This window comes from Lygodium microphyllum, chromosome 10, assembly GCF_053477565.2.
Source record: "Lygodium microphyllum isolate KBCC chromosome 10, Lygodium_microphyllum_v1.1.10, whole genome shotgun sequence".
Lineage (NCBI taxonomy): Eukaryota > Viridiplantae > Streptophyta > Polypodiopsida > Schizaeales > Lygodiaceae > Lygodium > Lygodium microphyllum.
Window position 1 is genome coordinate 54,499,579 of NC_141144.1, and position 20,927 is coordinate 54,520,505.

General features: G+C 38.0%; 1 pseudogene; it reads right to left on the reverse strand.

Moving 5' to 3' along the window:
* Positions 1-203: 203 nt before the first annotated feature.
* On the reverse strand, positions 204-20,344 carry LOC148030010 (polyphenol oxidase A1, chloroplastic-like; annotated as a pseudogene).
* Between the last annotated feature and the right edge of the window lie 583 nt (positions 20,345-20,927).

Genomic DNA, 20,927 nt, shown 5'->3' on the forward strand with positions numbered 1-20,927 from the left:
TCTTTCTCTTGGTCATCGCAGAATAGGATTTGGTGCCCTTGGGAATAGCTCGAGTATATCATCAACATATGTTGCTGCCCTTGGGAAATGCTTTTTAGCATGTTAAAACCAATCATTTCCCACTCGAGCTATTCCCAAAGGCTCGACAATATACCTTAACTAGCAATGGTTCTCTTCTCCTGCTAGACCATTCTTTCTCTTGGTCATCGCAGAATAGGATTTGGTGCCTCTTTCTTAGATTTTACCTTCTTCCTTGGTAGCACCTTATTGGGGTTAGCTTTACCATCCACAACTTTGAGAGGACCAGCTTTCATATCAAGGTTAAGGACTTGCATCCCCTTATCATACTGTTTGGAGTATATCTAAACAAGTTTTATATTATCCCTATCACCTTCTTTAAAAATTTTTCCTCTTGTAATAATAGCTTGCAAATTAGAAGCCTCAATGGTATTAACACGCACAACTTTGATAAGGGTTGACACCATTACCATTTGGTAGCTCCTCTGCGGTAGCTTTTCCTCTTTCTAGTAAATTTTCAGTCCCTCATCTCATTGAAGGTTGTTCCTTTGTACTTCATGATTTATTAGACTTGGCTGCTTACTCCCTTGCTAAAGAGAATTGATCTTACTCCAACAATTACTGGCTAAATGATTAGACTTCCCACACATGGCACATTTGACACTAGGGCAGTTTCTCGAAAACTGTTGACCGCCATACAACTTATAGCTGAATCTTGATGGACCACCCTCTTCATGATGTCAATTTCCTATCAAGTTCTATTGCTTCTCTAGGAAATTAACATCTACGGCTATTTCTCTATACTATTTTGTTATCATATTGGTATAATTCTTCATCATGTCATTGACTTCACCAAGAACATTTGATGCACTAAACTCATAACTGCGATCATCTACTTGCTATTCAATTGGTCTAACGAGCTGATTAGGGATTGACTATTGTGTTGATTAATTGGAATGACATTAGGGTTTGTCATTTAGCTTCCATTATTTAGTGGAGCCATTTGACTAGCTATTGGCATGGTCACATTAGAAGGAGCTGACATCATGGGCACACTCTGCACTATGCTTTCTCTGCCATTCATATTGATCATAGGTGTTCCTTAACTTCCACCAGTCAATGTCAAATTATTTCCAAACCCTAGACTCAAATTTAAGTTTACCCTAGAGGTGTAGGCTGCTTGTAATTGCGACTCCACCTCCTCTACTTGTGTAATAACAGTATCAATATTTTAAAGAGCAACACCACTCAACTGTACCTAGATATTAAAATCCAACCCATGTAGAAAGTATTGCAATTGAGCAGCAGAGCAGGGATGGGAATATAGGTTTGCAATTTATGAAAGACTTCTTTTATTTTCTTGGCATAAACTCAAATGTTCTCATGATGTTCTTGACGTGTTACATTGAGAATACATAGCTAATATTGACCACCTCTTTCAGGAGAAAACTCTCTTTGGAAGGCCACAAAAAATAGATCAATTGTAGTTATGGTTCTAGCTTCTAGGCTGTGATACCATACTACAGTTCTTCCTTTTAGAGTCATATTAAAGAACATCATTAGATGTCTCTCATCTTGGATTAGACAATTGAACATTAACTTTTGGAACTCATTAATGTGGAGTTTTGCATCTTCCTTTGCTAACCCATTAAAAATGGGAAGAGGAAATCCTAAGGGTAGTAGATCTAGTGTCCTTGTAGGGATTGCAATAGGTTGCACCATGACGATGATCGAATTTGCTAAGTGTCTTTGAACTAGTGGAATCACTACCCCACGCAAAGTGTGATGATCGATTGGGAGAGGGGAAGTACTAGAATTTCCTCCTCCTAAAGGACTGCTCATAGAACTAGGGTTGCTAAGACCCCTTCCTTGTAGGGATATTAGGCTGTTCTATTGAGGATAATATCTCTGAATGATTTTAGCTCGCTGTCTAGCCCATTCACCTCTTTCTTGCTTTTAAATCTCAGCTTGTTGGTCTTTTGGATCTATTTCATAGCCTTTTGGCATGCACTAATCAACTAGTCTCTATTGACCAACATTTAGAAACCGTCACTTTTAGTGGCTCTCGGCAAATGCACCACTTGTTGGGACCAAAAATGGGCCTAACATTGGCCCTAAGGGTCTAGTTAGGCCTCTATGCTCAACCAAAACACCCCACAGTCTCGTGGTGGGGCCAGGAGCATTTGGAGGCTACACACACTGATCTAACTTAAATATGAATTTGTATCATTTGTAGTCCAATGGATCCCTTCCCAATTCCTCATAGGGAAAGTACCCAAACATAATGGTGCTTAGCATCGTGTAGCAGATACATAGGGAGCACCCCTTGGCTAGTTGCCGTGGTCCCACTATGGCTCTCCTACACCTCGAGGATTGGCCCCAAGATGCGTCATTCCAACATAAAGCACATGCAAAACATTGTCCACTCTTTTAATGTTCATTCTAGGAGATAATTCAATCCTTACTAGATCAGGCCCCAAAGAAATGAACGTACTATATCTACACTTGGGACTTCTCATGCTCTCAACGTGGGTCATCATATTTATGAAACCAAGTATTATGTAATCTAGGAGTTGATACTCGTTACACCATGTATATGGAATGCAATGCAAATATGAATTTCCATGAGTGCACAAATAATTTATTTAATCAAATTAGTAATGTGGATGTGCACAACCAATTCTTTTCATGATTTTCATACTACTAGTGTATTTGCTTTATTGTATAGGGGACAACACTGAGCATACTCATGCTACTGAACCCTTTAATACTTAAATCAAATGAATCCTATATGCAAAATGCAATCTAATAAGTCATATTTAAAACCATGATCAGCACTCATAAATCCCCCCTCTCCCTACCGTTTAATGTTATGCTTGCAGTGGTAGGTGTAAAGAATGTTTTCATGTTATTTTTTTGTTCTTTGAAAAGTAATAAATCACACACTATAACATGAAAATGGGACTAAGCTGAGGCTAACCTCATGCCTTAGGCCCACCATACATCCACAAACACATTTATAAAATTTTGTAATTTTTGGCACATAATCCTTTTTTCTTGATTTTTATTTATTTATTTATTAATATTCACTATTATTTTCTAATTTTCTAATTCAACTTAATTAGGATTATTGAGATTCACCTTTATCTTTCATTTCATTTCATAAGAACATATTTTTCCCACTCGAAACGGAAAAATCCCTTATTTTTTCAATTAAATATTGCATTTTGAACTTTAAATTATTAATAACGATCACATGTAACTATGGGTTCTACATATTATCACTTGAAGCCCTCAAAGACATGTTGGAAAAGGTTCATACTAATTTTCATACCATCTGCACTTCATTTGGACCATTAAATCTAAAAAATAAGTAAATTTTCTTCATAAAATGGACATACTGCTAAATTGCACGTTTTAGGTCACAAAAATTGGGTGCATGGACAGCCATCAGACCCGCCATCAATCTCTATACATCACTTGACATCACTTATTAGCATCCTCTCAATCTTGCATCAATCTGAACAAGCATTCTTCATCATATTCCTCTCTTTCTATTTTCCACATGAATGGTCTCTTGGAGGAGAGAGAGAGAGAGAGGAGAAAGAAAGATTGAATTCGGCACTGCACAACTAGGCAGCCATTGTTCACGTGAAGATAGGCCATGGAGGGCCAGAAGTAGGCTTGCTTGATCGGATCTATGGTTTGTTCATCAACCCCAACCCTCCCTCTCCATGAATTGTGATGGCGTGGTGGGGGTGCCTGGTTTTTTTCACATTGTTTTTTAAAAAATGCCCCCCTCCCCCCCCTCATGTGAAAAATTTGGGGCTCCAAGGGGAGCCCCCAAGAGTCACCCCCTTTCGCCCTTTACAAAGTCTCCTTTACACTCCTTATCTTGGCCTTGGATACCCACCATTTCCATGTTCGGCCTTCAAATTATGATTCAAAAAATTTTGCTAGCTTGTCTCAAGGTCCCAAACTGCTTGGAACTCGTCTACTCCAATCGAACACCCATAAAATTAATAAAAAATCCACAACCACTATGAAGTCGGTCTTTTGAAGTAATTTGAATTCCTGTCTTCCAGGGCCACTTAAAATTGTCAGATCTGTGTGTTCTACTTTCAGTGACTTTTCATTTCCACTTTTAAATGGCATATTTTGACACATCCGTGGCTCTTTTTCCAGCTTAAAATCTCATCCTCAAAGATGGGATCTCCAAGCCATAGGACGGATCTCCGCCCTCCCACTTCTCTCGATGGTGTGTTTTAGTTATTTAATTAATATATCATATTTATATTTGACATGAAAAGACAACTTTTTTAATTAACCTTTTATCATGAGGTTCATTCATATAATTTACATACAAACATAAGATCAAATAGCATTTAGAAGACAATAACAATAATGTATTTATCAGCACCTTCTCCAAGGTACAATGCTAATCTAGCATTCTATCCCTCACATTGGGACGTGTATCCAAGCACTTGGATACCTGTGTCCAAGTATCATGGATATAATCTACAACCCACCCTTTATCTAAAATAAGGTCTTTCAATGTCTGCAAATGTTAGGCCATGGAGGTTTTCCAACTTCATCTTAGGCCCAACGTGGTGGACTTGCAAGCTACCATAAGACAGAACCAACATTCTGTGGTGGCCTTCCTACCACTCAACCTTTGGCCAGTGTATCAAGTAGCATCGTTTATGGGCTCCTTGCCTTAACCGACATCTATCTTTGTGTGAAATAAAAGCAATATTTTCTCTTAAACAAGAGTAACATCTCTTCAAGATAAAAACACAATTCAAACAACACCCTTGGGTATCCCACAAGGGTCAATAAACTTGCCAATATGATCCTCCAAAGAGTCCAACTATTTACTTAACAATATAGATAGCAATCCCAATTTTATGCTTAAGTTGTAAGTCAAAATAATGCATTCCAAGACTCACATATCACATAAAATATTTTTTTCTTAGAAAGGTGTAACTATTAACCATGCATAGTTACTTAGGGCATTTTAGAGTATCTACCTTTGACATAGGAAACACTAGGTCCCTTATACACTCATCCTTAGGAACTTGCAATCTATGGATACAATATGATGACATGTAATTGAGAAATACTCATTGGTTGTCAACTCTCTTTAGTGATCAACAAGGTCATAAGAGTAAATCCCACTCCTAGCAATTGCATGTTTAGGCATAATATCCTTATCAAGATGCAATTTACTTCTCATGGGAGTTACAACTCTTATTTATAGTCCAATAAGACATCAAATTCATAATCCTATAAACCTTTGTACGAGTGATACTTTGGATAATTACCATTAATCATATGAACCTATCTTATTTACCCTTGTAAGAATATTTCTCTACTTTAGGAATATAAATAATCCTTTTACTTCTATGAATATTTTTAGTATTTTCCTTCTCTATCTACTATCAAGATATATGTCTGACGTATATATCAACAATCTTTTCAATACAAGATGTTCAGTTGTATTAAAAGGAAGTTGGAAGGCCATTGGAGCAGATGATATATTTTTTGCATGTGCAATCACATGTCCTACTTAAAAAATACTCCTTTTGGGTGCCATTCATTATGCCCTATGTGGGTGCCTCCATTCCTTTGTTTGCTCCTCACACTAGGCTTCGGATGTCTTGATAGCACACATGATCCACAAGAGTAGCAAGATATTGTTGCTAACTTGCATAGATCCTTTGTGCAAGTCGACACCTAGATTAGTTAGCCTAAAAACCTAAAGCAATTCTCTCTCTCTCTCTCTCTCTCTCTCTCTCTCTCTCTCTCTCTCTCTCTCTCTCCTCTTCCTCTATTCTTGCCTCTATCTCTCTTCCTATTCCTCTCTCCCCCCTCTCGCTCTCCCCTTCATCTATTCTTGCCTCTATATCCTTTCCTATTTCTCTCTCTCTCTCTCTCTCTCTCTCTCTCTCTCAATTCAATATTTTCTTGTGTCTCTCTATCCCTCTTTCTCTTTCTTTCACTTAGTCTCTCTATATCTATCTCAAACCTCTCTTCTCTAGCTATCTATAGCCTTCTCTCTCTCTCTCTCTCTCTCTCTCTCTCTCTCTCTCTCTCTCTCTCTCTCTCTCTCTCATGCATGGTAAGCACAATAAAGATTAACCTAAAGGCTATTGCAAAGCCTTCTTTTATAGCATCAGTAAGGATTTCTAGCCTTACCCTCACACACACACACACACACACACACTCTCTCTCTCTCTCTCTCTCTCTCTCTCTCTCTCTCTCTCTCTCTCTCTCTCTCTCTCTCTCTCTCTACTTGTGTCCTTATATGCATGGCCTTTGTGGCCTCCTTTGAAAGCAAGCACATAGTCATTGGACTATCTCTCTCTCCTAGCATGGCATTTGAAAATCTTCAGGCTCTTATTCAAGTCAAGATGTTGCTACAAATGAAAATGGGGACAATGTATTCCTTCTCTGTTCATTCATATTGGCATCTCCATGATGATGGGGAGTCACACTTAATAACGTTAGGGGAGTTTTGAGGTCTCGAAAATGCCTTTTAGGATGTGAAGAGAGAGCGCTCTAGACCAATAAGAGCAAAGCCTCTGTAACGGAACTTCTATTTTAAAAAAATAAAAAATCATTTTACAAAAACATATAAATATAATAATATTACGAATTTGTATTTTTATTATCTATTTTTAGTCTCTTATATTCGTGATTATGACATCTTTTGCATTAATGGCATAGAGTCTCAGCTATTTTTATTTAGTGATATATCTAGATTAATGATAATGACTGATGTAATCAAAATTCAAATTAGTGAAAAGCATGGCGCTCAATTTTTTCCCTCCTTTCTTTTATTCCTCTATTGTTTTTCCCTCCGTTATGGTAGCCTAGTCCTCTCTCTCTCTCTCTCTCTCTCTCTCTCTCTCTCTCTCTCTCTCTCTCTCTCTCTCTTCTACCATGGATACAGAAATTCGACCTTCAACAAGGCGTCCAAGCTCCCAAATCACATCCATATCAGTGTTTAACTCATTCCAAACTGATGGAAGATGGATTCCTACTATCATTAGCAAAGGTAGTTGGATCATCATGCAACACGCAAAATGTGAAAAAAGGCAAAGACATGAGAGCTTGTTTATCTCTGCTTGGAAGGGTAGAATCTGAGATTTTAAGCTTGGAGCAAATAAGAATAGCATCAAAGAGGTACTAGTGCAACATGTGTTCATGCATAGAGAGCTGTGTTTGGAACCTGGATCTTAAAAGCTTCCAATGCATAGACCAAATTGTAAGAATTTGATTCTTAAAGTTTCTCCTTTCTTAAACATGGTTTAGGTTTTTCCATTATAATATTTGTTTGTCTTGTAGATGTCTATCCCTCTAATCTTGAGGAATGGCAACCAATGGAGTCTATTATTGATGTTATTGATGTTATACATGGTTCAATTGGAGAAGAAATGTATAGACGCAGAAAGAAGACAGAGCGTGCAAAGAATGGAATATTCTTTTATGACAATTCTTATATTATTCCTATGCGGCGTTGCCAATGGGGATCAATAAACCTCCTTCCTTTGCGAAATTTTTCATGCTTTGAGTGGCCTTTGCCAAGTCCAGCTACTAGTGAGGGCTATAGATATAATATATTTTCTGAGATCCAGAAAGCATTAAAATCTAATATCTCAAGTAGGCTAAGCAAAGTTACTTTGTTTATGCCTATTAATATATTTATTGATTTCTTCTCTAATATGGAGATAAGAATAACAAAAACCATGCTTTCAGTGAAGAGACTAACATATGATCATGTCATACAATTTGTTGATGAAGGATGGGATACAAGGACATAAGGAAAAATTATATGTAAGATAGATTAAGACTCTATAGCTTGTAAATATATGATTGCTACTCAAAATTTTATCCTTAGCTTTTACTATAGTCGATGGCATTTTGTTGGTAGTAGTCTAGTTGCTTTAGACCAGAATCTTGATGATTTCAGAAAAGATCCTATAGTGGATCTTGATATTTGGTTCAAGGAGGATATTATTGCAATCTTAAAGATCAGAAAATCATGTACACTATATCAAGTGAGGATGGATTTACAAAATGAAGACATTGAACTACCATGCTCCTTTGTATTCCAACTTGACAAGAAACGAGTAAGTTTTCACATCATATTATATCTACTTAGATGTATTTCAAGATCTTACTTCCTAACTAACAAACATTTGTAATTTATTTTTTGCAGATATCGAAAAGGAGAGAAAAGAATATACACTGCAAGGAAATTCAAGAAAAGATATCTTTACTATCAATATAAAATATATGTACAAATTTTGTAGCAGATGTCTATCTGCCATATCTATGAGATATACAAGGGCTGAAGGGAAAATTTCTATATATGAGGGCTTACAAGGCGATATGGCAAAGCTATTTCTTTTTTTTGAGAACTATCCTTTCTAGGAGTCCTTTTGCCTTTCTTTGATGCCTTGGGTATAGGTGTGGGTAAAGGTGTTGAAGCTGTGGCTTCACCTTTCGTGGTTATAGGCACCACATCTCCTTCATTGTGTAAATCCCCACCAATCTCTTGTTGGTTGTATACAATTGACCATTATATACTTCAAGAGCTTTGCTATGACATATCAAACATGCTCAGATGCATAGCAATCCTTCAAAAACTGTCACACATTTATAGAAAAAAGAGTTTTAGTTTATTATTGTTCTTACAATAGACTATATTTTTATCATCAATGGACTATTTGCAATGAATATCTATCTTAAAGTTTAGCATCTTTCATATTACCTTTACATGTTTATCATCATTAAGATAAACAAAGTTAACCATTCTTCTAGCATTTGCAATCACCCTCCAGCCACAAGAATGGCTATCATCCTGATGAGGATACTGCAACCACCAACACAAAGTAAAACTATGAAATTTATAGATGGTAGTTCATAGAATAAACTTATGTTTCAATTATTTTAATCAATAACTTACCGCAACTTGTTTATATTGCATTATTGCAAGCAAATCAGATGGCATAGGGGACCTTTTCTCTAGCTCTTCAATTAATCTTTTTGCACCTCTATATATAAAATATATTGAAATTTAGAGTACTTACAAAAAAAAAAGAATTGAAATATCAAGGAGCTCTTGGATAATATAACTTACAATTTAGCATTTCCATGGTTTTCTTTCATAGAGTTGATTAAAAAACATTGCTTATCCACATAGTCTATTGGAATCAAGCTCCAATGAGAACTGAAAGCAATCATATCTCAACAAATTAGCAGGATAACATCTCAAAAAATCTAATAGAATATTGAATCACTTACTTTTCATTATATGGAATTATAAGGAGCTCCAAAGTATTGAAGTCAATCAGATTGAACCACTGCTCAACAAAACTTGTATCAAGCTCGTTCCTCATAAAGAATGAGATAGATGGATCAAGAATCTCAATTTTTTGTTGCATATTCAAAGGAAACTCATGCATTACACACCTACAAAAGGCATAGAAATAGTGAGTATAAACAAGAAAAATCTTATTGTTAAAAAAATATCAAAAAGTAGAAGTAATTATGGGTGGATATACCTTAGACTAGCAAGAATAATACTATCATTTATTTCTCTTCTTTTATCCTTAAGAATCTGAACACATGCAACATTAAAGGAGATAATCTCAGTTCTTTTGCCTAAGTCACCAGGTAAGAAACAAAACACATTGAATCCTTTTGAATTAGCTGCTTCAAGAAAGGTGGCCAGCTCATTTTCAAAGGGCTCTAGTTGCTCTGCTTCCCTTTCTTCAGCCCTTTGCCTCCTATACTCTCTCCATTTATCTGCATGTTCCTCTTTAGCTTTCTCCTCTTTTTCATGTTGCCTTGTATCCCTCTCATGGGTGACATCCTCAACCTTGGGACCAGAATCATCTTTATTTCTCCTAGCTGGGGGCACATTAAGGATATTAAATGTCTTCTCATCAGTGAGGGGAATTGGCTCAAGGACCTTTGAAAATCTATATCTTAGCCTCCTAAGAATTACCATGTCCTTGTCCATGAGTGTGAGCGTATGAGCATGAGCAGCACAAATATAGGCATCTTGAAAAAACTCAACTAAGAAATCCTATGTGGCTTCTTGTATACAATTAAGGGCTATTCTTGTCCATCTGAAACTATCGAAACTATATTTGTCACAAATCTCCCTGACAAGCCTTTGAAAAGACAACTTTGGAATTGCATTGTTAAGAGCCTTTATTGCCTTCCTAATCTCCCTTAGGCACATGACGTTTTGAGAAAACTTTGTCTTTGGCTTTGACTTTGTAGAGAGCTTCTAAGGCTTTGAAGATTGATGAATCTTTGATGTTAAACCCCTAGGATCAATTTTTTCCTTCCTTGCTGTTGCTTTAGTCCTAGCCATTTGCCAAAAAAAGACATGTGACTTCTTGTCTAGTGTGTCCAGTGAAAAGCGAGTTTCAGAAGAGAGATCTCCTTGCAGCATGTTATTTTCACGTTTCACCAGACAACACATAAATAGCAAAAGAATAAAAAAAACTAAGAAAAACAAAACATTAATCTAAGGAATGCCATAACAATTACCTAAAATCTCTACACCATTAAAGCCATAGAAGCAATGTTATAAAACATTAGGGAAAAATAATTCTTTATAGTGCTCATAGGCTCACACTAGGGAAAAAGTCTATTTATAGTGCTCATAGGCTCATAATGTTATAAAACATTAAGGAAAAGTGCAGAAAATCATACCTTGTTTGGCGCTTTGTTGGGAAAAATTCGTTTAAAACCAATTTTGTCAATAACTCTGGTGAAACGCAAATACATTCTTCACAACCACAGCTCGAAGTCCATGTTACATGACCACGAAAACCATGAAAATGTGCTCCATGACCATAAAAATATGAAACAAATTTGGCCATTGTTTCCCTTTATTGGGGGATTTTTTTAAAATTGATGGTACATGCATTACTTGGCGAAGTGTTAAGTAAAACATGTGCGACGTATTCTGAGACTATTATTCTCAAAAAAAGGGAGTGCGCATGTCTTCTGAGATATTTGATACGGTGTGTTAAGTGAGACATGTGCATACGTATTCTGAGGTATTTTGTGCGTGCGAAAATATTGAAAATTTTGTCTAAATTTGCGGTCGCGTTTATTTTGCCATCATTACGTAAATTTTTTCGTTGGAACTATCAACACATGTTTGACAATCAATATAAAAGCTTTTCAAAATCATCTTCTCCAATATTGTCTTTCTTCCTCCTGAAATTTTGTTTCGATTTCCCTTCAAGGTCCTTGCTTCCTGTTTGAAGAGCAGTTCAACAATTTCTGATAGGTAACAAAATTTTGTTATTACAAGTATTTGAATAAAATCTCATTGATTAGTATAGAAAGAATTTTTAATAACACTTGAAAAATTACAGATGTCATGTGATTTGTGTCTTTCAAAAGGAACATGACACTTCTAGAAAGGATTTTATCATAAATTTCTGTGTTTTAATAGAATTAATTCATAGTTCATGTTTCTCTACTTGTTCTGCATCTATTGACCGATGAAACACAAAATAATGTCTCTAGTTAGTGGTGTGTTGCTAATTGTCGCGTTTCACCGCGTGAAATGTTGAGATAACTCTCGTTTTTAAGTAGTGTCTGGTGAAACGCAATTTCTTCACCGGCTTTTGCCTCTTGACACTTGTTTTCGTGTTTTACCGGTCACTTAAAAAATTTTCTCATTTTTTGATTTTTTGTCTTGGAAAACACGATTTTGGGGCCTCTTTCCATGGTTCTATCGTGTTTTATTGGACATTATTGCCATTCTGCTTTGTTTGTAGGGATAAATCTTTTGTTGGTCAAGATGACAAAGAGAAAGCTATCTTTGGAAGGAATGGATGAGGAGGAGCTAATGGAGACTTCTGATGATAGGCTCTTTGATTTCTTACACACAACTGGAAATTCTTCCAAGTTTAGCTATATCAAGGAAATTTTCAATGTTCCTTTTGATTTGAAAGAGTTATTGGAGGATCTTGAAGATAAACTTAAGAAGTACATATATTTTTATGATAGACATGTGCAAGGTTTAGAAGTCAATGGATTTGTTCATTATAGTGATGTCATGGGAGCCACCAGTACAGCCAGCTAGGCAGGTTCAACCTCGTTGATGAGGAATTTAGGAAGAGAGAAACATGTTGCCCTTTCCACAGGTATCAACGCCAATGCCTTTTGATCCACAAGGACATTGGATTTATTGTGTATCTTCAGTACATGGAAAATTCTTCTCCAGATATAGCCTAACACGGAAAGCTAGAGGATATTGCAAGTATGGATAAGGAGGTCGAAGAGAAGGAGGAGATGTTCAAGAAGATATTGAGAATCAACTTGTCCAAGGTTTTGATGTAGGTTTGTTTAAGAGTGACAATATCACAATGGTGGAAGAAAAGGAGATCGAGCCAAGTGCACAGGTTGATGAAGAAGGTCCTTTTGCATGTGTTCCAACATTTCCCACTTATCTTATAAACAAGAAGAGATATGTGTTGCTAAATGATATTCAACATCTTTTTGATCTTAGAGAAGATTATTGCTTAGCAATCCTTGCAGGTTGGGGCCAAAATGACATGAATTTTATAGGTTATGAACAAGAACCACTAGCAAGTCTTGATGTTGAGGGAGAGAATTTCCAAGACAGCTCTATAGCCTTACATACATGTATTAATCAGATCGTAGAATACAAAAAGGGGGGGCTACCTACAGAAGAAGAGTTCTTGTAGGTCTAGAAGAGACTTCGTATTGATGATGTAGGGTATGAAGAGAGATTGAAGTCTCCATCAGATGAGAAATCTAAGAGTTCAATAAATCTTTATGATGATAGTCTTCTCGAAGAAAACAAACACCCTAAGGTATGAAATATAATTCGAAGTTACCCATTGATTTTATGATAGACTTTATTATGCATTATAGATAAATATATTATATCTTATACTATTGTGGTTTGTTGTGTGGATTGAGATTGAAGATCTGGACAACTTTCTTGGAAGGGCCAAGGGATCTAGGACAATGAAGCTTGGGAAAAATCAAAGCCTTGGCCATTATATTGGAAACTTAAACAATCAAACAATTGTAATATATCATAGTAGATTGTCAAGCTCTCCAAGTCTACCAATGATGGCTTTGAGAGCTATCTCAAAGGTAATTGGATCAATAGAGGTTTGGACAAGATCATTTTAGTGGAGAAGGAAGAACCCATAAGAGTTTTTGGCTTCATGCCTGGATACAATGGATCTAGAGCTGGATATTTTGGAGTTCTTGGCTCCTATTTGCTCTCTTATGTAGGAGATAGTAAGAATTTAAAGCTTCTTCCAGGCTATCGAAAATAGGAGTTTTTGAAATACAGAGGTCTTATTGAGTGGGATGAAACAAAAGATTCCTCTGGAGGCCCTGTCAAGCTACTTGAAACCAAGGACTCCCTCGAAGGCCCTGTTGAGATGCCTAAAACTAAGGACTCCTCTGAAGGCCCTGTCGAGGTGCGTGAAACGAAGGACTCTTCTGCAACACAATCAGACTAGAAGATGCCAAAGATTAAGGGTTTTTTGAAACCCATCTTTTCCCAACTCTTTGTTTGGTTTGTAACCATTCTGTAAATCTTTGCTTTGCACAAGAATTTAAATATCTATATTTTCTTCTTTGGGTAACAATTTTCCAACTCTTTGTTTGGTTTGTAACCATTCTGTAAATCTTTGCTTTGCGCAAGAATTTAAATATCTATCTTTTTTTCTTTGGGTAACAATTTGTATAGTCCTTGCTAAAGATGATGTATTGCTTGATGTGGTTGTCTCTTTAAGCTTGAATTTATGCCAGATTTGTCGATAGAACCATTGAAAGACCTCTAATAAACTGTTGGCTTTGTGTCTTCCACCTCCATGTCTTGTGTGTCTGAAATATTTTGTTCTTGCTTGATAATGTGATTTTTCCATACCTTGGGTTGACCAGATAGATAGAGATCCATATTGTTTAATAAAGTATGGAGCATGGATGTATAAAATATGCTACATAGTCAACAAATAAAGAAAGTTATTAAAAAACATTATATGAGTTCGATAATGAAGAAACAGACATATACAAACTTCTTACCATGTAGTGAGTAAAGTGTTGATCACCCCAAGCTTTTGTCATCGCCTTTTTGAAAAGGTTCAATTCGTTTTTAAAGTCTTTGAGATCATCATCATTCCATTCAATCTTATCACAATAAAAAAACACTTTGTCTAGTGTTTCCCAAACTTTAGCTTTTCTATTCCGAGCTTGTCCATTATCAGTGTGATCCTTAACTACATTATGTAGGGATTTCCACTGATTACATTTAATAGTTGAGCTACTATTTCTTGAGTTTATCTTGCCAAGTCTCCCATGAAAGCCTAGAAACCTTCTAGCCTTCACTTCACCAGTAGATGGTTTTTTTGGGACACAATTACCATCCTTAGACTTCTGAAGATCTGGTTCGATAACAACATTGCCACCATGCAAACCAATTACAGAGAGAACTTTTTCAACCTTTGTTATAGCATCTGTTCTAGTTGATAGTGGCTTTAGCTTCCATGCAAATCCTATATAGAGATGAACAAGCTTTTCAATTATGCAAAGTGCATGAAGTGTACAAATATGGGCATTCGCTAAAGGAATGTCCAAGACTGGTTTAAACTGTGGATCCTTATTGTGCCTAGAGGAGCTCTATTCCAATTGCTTGAGTTTAACTCTGTAGCTGGCGACATGTAGTATAAGCAAGGAGATCTCGAGTTGGCTCCCTTTGATACATTATACATACATTTGAGTGTCTTTAGGTCACCAGCTACGTGTTGAGATATTGAGCTCTCGTGATATGCCAAGGTGACCGTTGTGCATTTATGTCACCGACTTGTCAGTTGTAGATGCGGTTGGTACACTGCCCATGAATAATAGCTAGATGACAGCTATCCTTATCTACTCTAGTTCGTGGCTCAATTAGTATGCCACCTTAGTTAGTTGAGTTTGGTTTGAGACCCATATATAGGGTTCTTCTATTTCTATGTATCACAGTTCTTTTGGCTTACACAACTAAGAAGAGGAAAACTGTTTTCAGTCTCCACTTTAGTGTGTATTCCCCCATTGTGCAAGCAAGAAAGCTACAAGTGAGACTCCTTCCTTCTCTCCCACAATCTTGACATGGTATCAAAGCCTTGTTCGTGGTAAGGAGCTCAAGAAAGCAAACCAAGTTCGCAGTGTTCTGGTAAGAGGATCAGTGTTGCTTTCATTTTTCTGTTTTTGGGAGTAAGTCTCTGCAGCAGGTAGCACAACCGGAAAGTGCAAGAGTGCATTGTCTCAGATTGAGATGCCCTTCGCGGTGTAGCAAGAGGGCATTATATGCTGCGGGAGAAGGCTTTAGCCCTTGGTTGCTCAGTTTTTTTAATTTGAGGCCATTTCGAGGCCTGTTTTGGAGGCGGAAGTTTTTTGCACGCACTCAGTAAAAGGCCCAGTTTTATGTTGTGCGACCACTGTTCTACAGGTCGGTGAAAAGTTACTGTAGAAATTGCATCGCATGCCTGTGTGCAGAGACATTGGGAGTTACAGAATCATCCTTGTTGCCTGTTGATGTAAAATCGTCACTAGGAAGTGACTGTGTGGTCAAATACCACTTTCCTCAGTTTTGATGATTTGCCCTTGTGAGGCTGAAGCTGTGTTCTTTGCAGTGACGGAATTTTTTACAGTGTTCTGTAATGGCGTCTGATTCTCTTTCACAGATTGTCACTGAAAAGCTTGACAAGAACAACTTCCAAGCATGGAAATTTAGAATGACGAATTTCCTTATGGGAAAAGGATATTGGAATTTCGTTGCAGGAAATGAAGAAGAACCAGTTCTTCCTGATGTTCCCAATCAACAGCAAATGCAGGCATTTAAAGCATGTCATGAGAGAGCCAGGAAAGTTATGTACAGGCTGTCTATCAGCATTTCAGACTCTATGATTGTGCACCTTCAAGATGCAAGTATGCCAAAGGAGGCATGGGATACTTTGTCAAAAATTTATAGCACAAATACACAAGCCAGGAAAATGTAGCCTAAGCAAGAGTTGCACAATGTGCAAAGAGAAAGTATGAGCATCAATGACTACCACATGAAGGTGAAGAAGATTGCAAATGCACTTGCTTCCATTGGGTCGCTAGTGGAAGATGATGATTTAGTTTCTGTGACCTTGAATGGTCTAGGAAAGGATTATGCAGAGTTCCGAACATCCATTTCCGTCCGTGAAAGATTTCCTGATTTTGAGGAGTTGATTGCTTTTCTAATTTCTGAGGAGCAGAGAAATGGTGGTGCATCTTCTTCAGAAGGAACTTCAAAAGAAGCTGTCTTCTACTCAAATGCTGGAAGAGGTAGAGGCAAAGGTAGAGGAGGCCGATCTGGAGGCCGTGGTAGAAATCAGAATATGCAGCAAACTCAAGAAAACCAGTCCTTTAGAGGAGGACGTGGTAACTCTAGAGGCAGGGGGAGCCAAAGAGGTCGTGATGGATGGCAAAGAGGCCAAAATGCAAACAACAATGTTGAATGCTACTACTGTGGTAAAATGGGTCATATGACTAAAGACTGCTATAAAAAGCAGAATGACATCATGAATGGAAAATTGCAACAAGGAAATTATGCATCTTCTAGTAGATAGGGTGATGACAGAAATGAGCATTTGTTTATGGTGCAGCACATGACCAATTCTGTGACAAGTGCAGAAGAAAGAAATGATGTGTGGTATGTTGACTCAGGTGCATCAAACCACATGACAGGTCATGCAGAATGGATGCAGGATGCAAGGAAAATGGAAAAACTAGGATTTGTGGAGGCTGGTGATGATACTGCACATCCTATTGTGCAGATTGGAAAAATTCTTCTGTCTATGCAGGATGGGAAAAAGAAATACCTGTCGGATGTATTTCATGTCCCGAATATCACCAAGAACCTGGTTTTTGTTGGTCAAATGGTTGTTGAGCAGGGCTTGCAGGTCAGATTTAATTCTCATGGATGCTTTGTTGAGGATATGAAAAATAAAGGTCACTTGATAGGAAAAGGAAAAAAGAAGGGTAGAATGTTTACGTTGGAAGTAGACATGCCTGAATTGAGTGCAGCAATGTTTGCACATGGGACCGGTGTAGTTGCAGATATTGATATCTGGCATAAACGCATTGGTCATGCTAATGTACAACAACTTAAATCAATGCAAGCCCAAAATATTGTTGCAGGATTGCCTAAATTCAAGGTTGAAGAAATGCATAAGGTATGTGAAGCCTGTCAATTTCGAAAACATGCAAGGAAACCATTTCCTGGACATGTTCAAGAGAGTAAGAAGCCATTGGAATTAATCCACTCTGATGTGTGGACTACTAAAGCTACATCTCTTGGAGGCTGTCATTATTTTGTCACTTTTATTGATGACTATAGCAGAAATATTTGGGTGTATTTTATGAAAAAGAAAAGTGAAGTTTTTGGGCATTTCAAAACTCTTAAAGCTATGGTTGAAAAAGAAACAGGCCTGCAAATAAAATGCCTAAGGTCAGATTGAGGGGGAGAGTACCTCTCAAATGAGTTTGCAAGGTTCCTGCAGGAGCATGGCATAAAGCAACAATATTCATGCAGTCATACCCCACAAAAAAATGGAATTGCAGAAAGAAAAAATAGGCATATTGGAGAGGTATCTCGTGCCATGCTCAACGAAAAAGACTTGCCAGATTTTTACTGGGCTGAAGCAGTTGCTACAACAGTCTACATAATGAACAGAACTCCCACTGCAGCAATACATGGGATGACTCCAGAGGAGAGGCACACTTGTAGGAAACCAAATATTTCTCATTTGAAGATTTTTGGTTGCATTGCCTATGTTTATGTGCCAGATGAGTTGAGATCCAAGTTGGATCCAAAAGCTGAGAAGTACATCTTTATTGGTTACTCTCTACAAGCAGAAAGGGTATAGATGCTATAACCCTTCTACTCGTAAGTTTATAGTGAGTAGAGATGTTGTTTTTGATGAGATGAGTAGCTGGTATAAACCAGTAAATGTGATTGAGAATGTAGATGCACAAAATGGTAATGTTGCACAGAATTCACAGCAGTAGTCACAAGATATTAGTGGACCTGGAGCATCCTCTAACAGTGCTTCACATTCTTCGCCATGGATAGGCAGATTGAGATCAGGAGAATCTTCTCAAAGCAATGTAGATAGTGGTATGCAGGTATCACGAAAAGGAAAAGAGAAGGTAGATCAGCCCATGTTTGATGTGAATGCATGTCACTCTTATGTGGATGGTGAATCCAGTGGCTCAGAACAGAGCATTGATGATGAGTTGGGTATTTCTTCTATTGTTACACATGGGGTAAGGTAGACGAGGGATGTTTTGAGAGCACCTGGGAGTGAACCTACTTTGCGCAGGTCTACCAGAGCTAGGTATCCTGTGGACAGGCATGGAACACAGGGTTTCTAGCCAACTGTATACTGCTCATGTTGTCATAATAAATGACAACTAGACCTTCCATCTGCACATCCAAATCATCCATTAACTTTTGTAGCCATACTACCTCACATGTTGCAACAACAGCACCTCTATACTCAGCCTCTGTACTCGACAAAGCAACTGTAGATTACTTTTTGCTGCTCCAAGCAGCTGCTGCACTACCAAGAGAGAACATGTATCCACTGGTAGATCTTCTATCAGACATACTACCAGCCCAATCTGCATCTGTGTATCCAAACACCTGTACATCTGTACCTACCTCATAGAAAAGTCCATAATGTAATGTGGACTTCACATATCTCAATATGCGTCTGTCTGCATCCAAATGTGGCTTTCTAGGTACTTGCATAAACTGACTCACAAGACCCACAACGTAGCTCAAGTTTGGCTATGTAATGGTCATGTAGATCAAACTCCCCACTGCATTGGATACAGAGAAGCTTAAAATTTTTTGAAGCTTACTTGGAGTCGCAGAGATGCAGTTGAGCTTGAGGGGGAGTGTTGAGATAACAAGCTCAACACATATGGACATTGATGATGGACCACCTGGTTAGATGGGTCCACACGTCTACACTTAGTACATCAGTGGTGGTCATTATGACTCACACATGGCCACTAACTCATTACTTATTATATTTAGGTTATTACACCTATTTACAACTGGCATATTTATAGTGCCAGTCGACTAGTGTAGTCGGTTATGCATTGTTTGACTTAGTAGGCCACTTTCCTTTATGTTATATCTTATCTATACTATGTGTACATTGTAAAGTGTGTGGAAGAAGAAGAAGAAATCAGTAAGAAAACGTTTTTTGGCCTCAATCTATCTTCTTGTCTCTTGAGTGAGCTTCTCCTTGTGTATTCTGTGTGTGTTTGGTGTAGCATCTTGAGCAAGTCCCCTCACCACGCGATTCTTGACAACGTTCTCCACTTCTGGGAAGCTCTTCCAAACTTCCCACAATCAATCAATATTAGCATGATGTGTATAGAAGACTGGATTTGTTCCACAGTAGCATAGAGGGTGTCCATGTCTTTCTTGTGAATCTACTCCTGATCACCTGTCCATCCATGGACACTCTTATGGGGCATTGTTTCAGTTGTACCATATCCAAGCTTAGGGCCTGGTAGGCCTGCCCAAAAAAGTTGTACTGTGTGGGTGCACCACTGACCATCTGGTGGGTAGTGGCAAGATTGGTAGCAATCTGCTCTTCAATTCTACGAATTGAGGCATTCATATAATAGTAATCAATCATGATAGTGTCAGGGGGCAAGTGGAAAGGTTCTCTGTAACGATCTATGAGGTTAGGAAATGAGACTTATGCTTGGGGGATGGTCATTCCATCCCGATGATTATAGTTCCAAAAGGGAAGAGCAAATGTGTCATCCCCCAAAAGGCTGGCCAATATGCGCTCATGAAAGTAGAGGTACCAACGATGGAAAGAGTAGAAAATCCAAGAGGCATGGACCTGAAGAGGGGTGGTAGAATTTCCCATATGATAAGTTGCACCATAATAGGCACTGTGGATGTTTTCCTATTGCAGAAAGGATCGAGGTTCACCTGCAAGAAGGGCCTTCATCAAACCATAGGCCTTGTCCACTTTCATTGCATCCTCGTCCGTGAGGGTATGGGCAACAGGCCAGACCTTAAGATTGCACTGAGCACTCTCATTGAACTGGAACTCGATGGGGACCTATCCCAATTAGGCTTGCAACAGTATTTGAAGAGAATCTCCTTGTTAGGGAGATTCAGGGGTAGGTGACAGTATTTAAGTTTGGGTGCAAGGATGGGATCCGTGCAGGCAATAAACACCATCATCATCATCATGGGCAGCAACATCATCATCATGATGGAGATACTGTAGGCAGGGGGAATTATTGCAGGGAGGATACGAGGTAGCCACACCTTGCTTGAGAGAGTGGAGACCCTGTGCTAGGGTTCAGGGCTCATCACACACACAAGAAAGATGTGTTGATGTAACACACGCTTCTCGAATTGAACATGAAGCTTCAACGGAGGTCTATTGATCCAGCATTACACGATGACTCTCCATCTCTCTTTTTGTTTCACAATCATTCCCTCTTTCCTTTATGCTACCTCTTTCCATTTCTCAAGATTGATTTAGAAGGAAGGGCTTGTGGTCTTGATGACCAAGAAGTTGGGAACAAGGCTATAGAGGAAGACACAAGAATTATTGGGGATAGTCAATGGACATGATGTTGTCATTTTAGATTTGGCCATTCTCCTGTGCCTCCTTTCACCTCCTCCTCATCCTCTTTATCTTCGATTTTTTTTTCTGGTTAAATACTACAATGGACGATCATGTAGCCAGGCTTTTGTGCTATTGTTGTTGTACCTTAATCGATTTTGCTTCATGATGTGGTAGATGCTTCTTCTTCATCATCTTCTT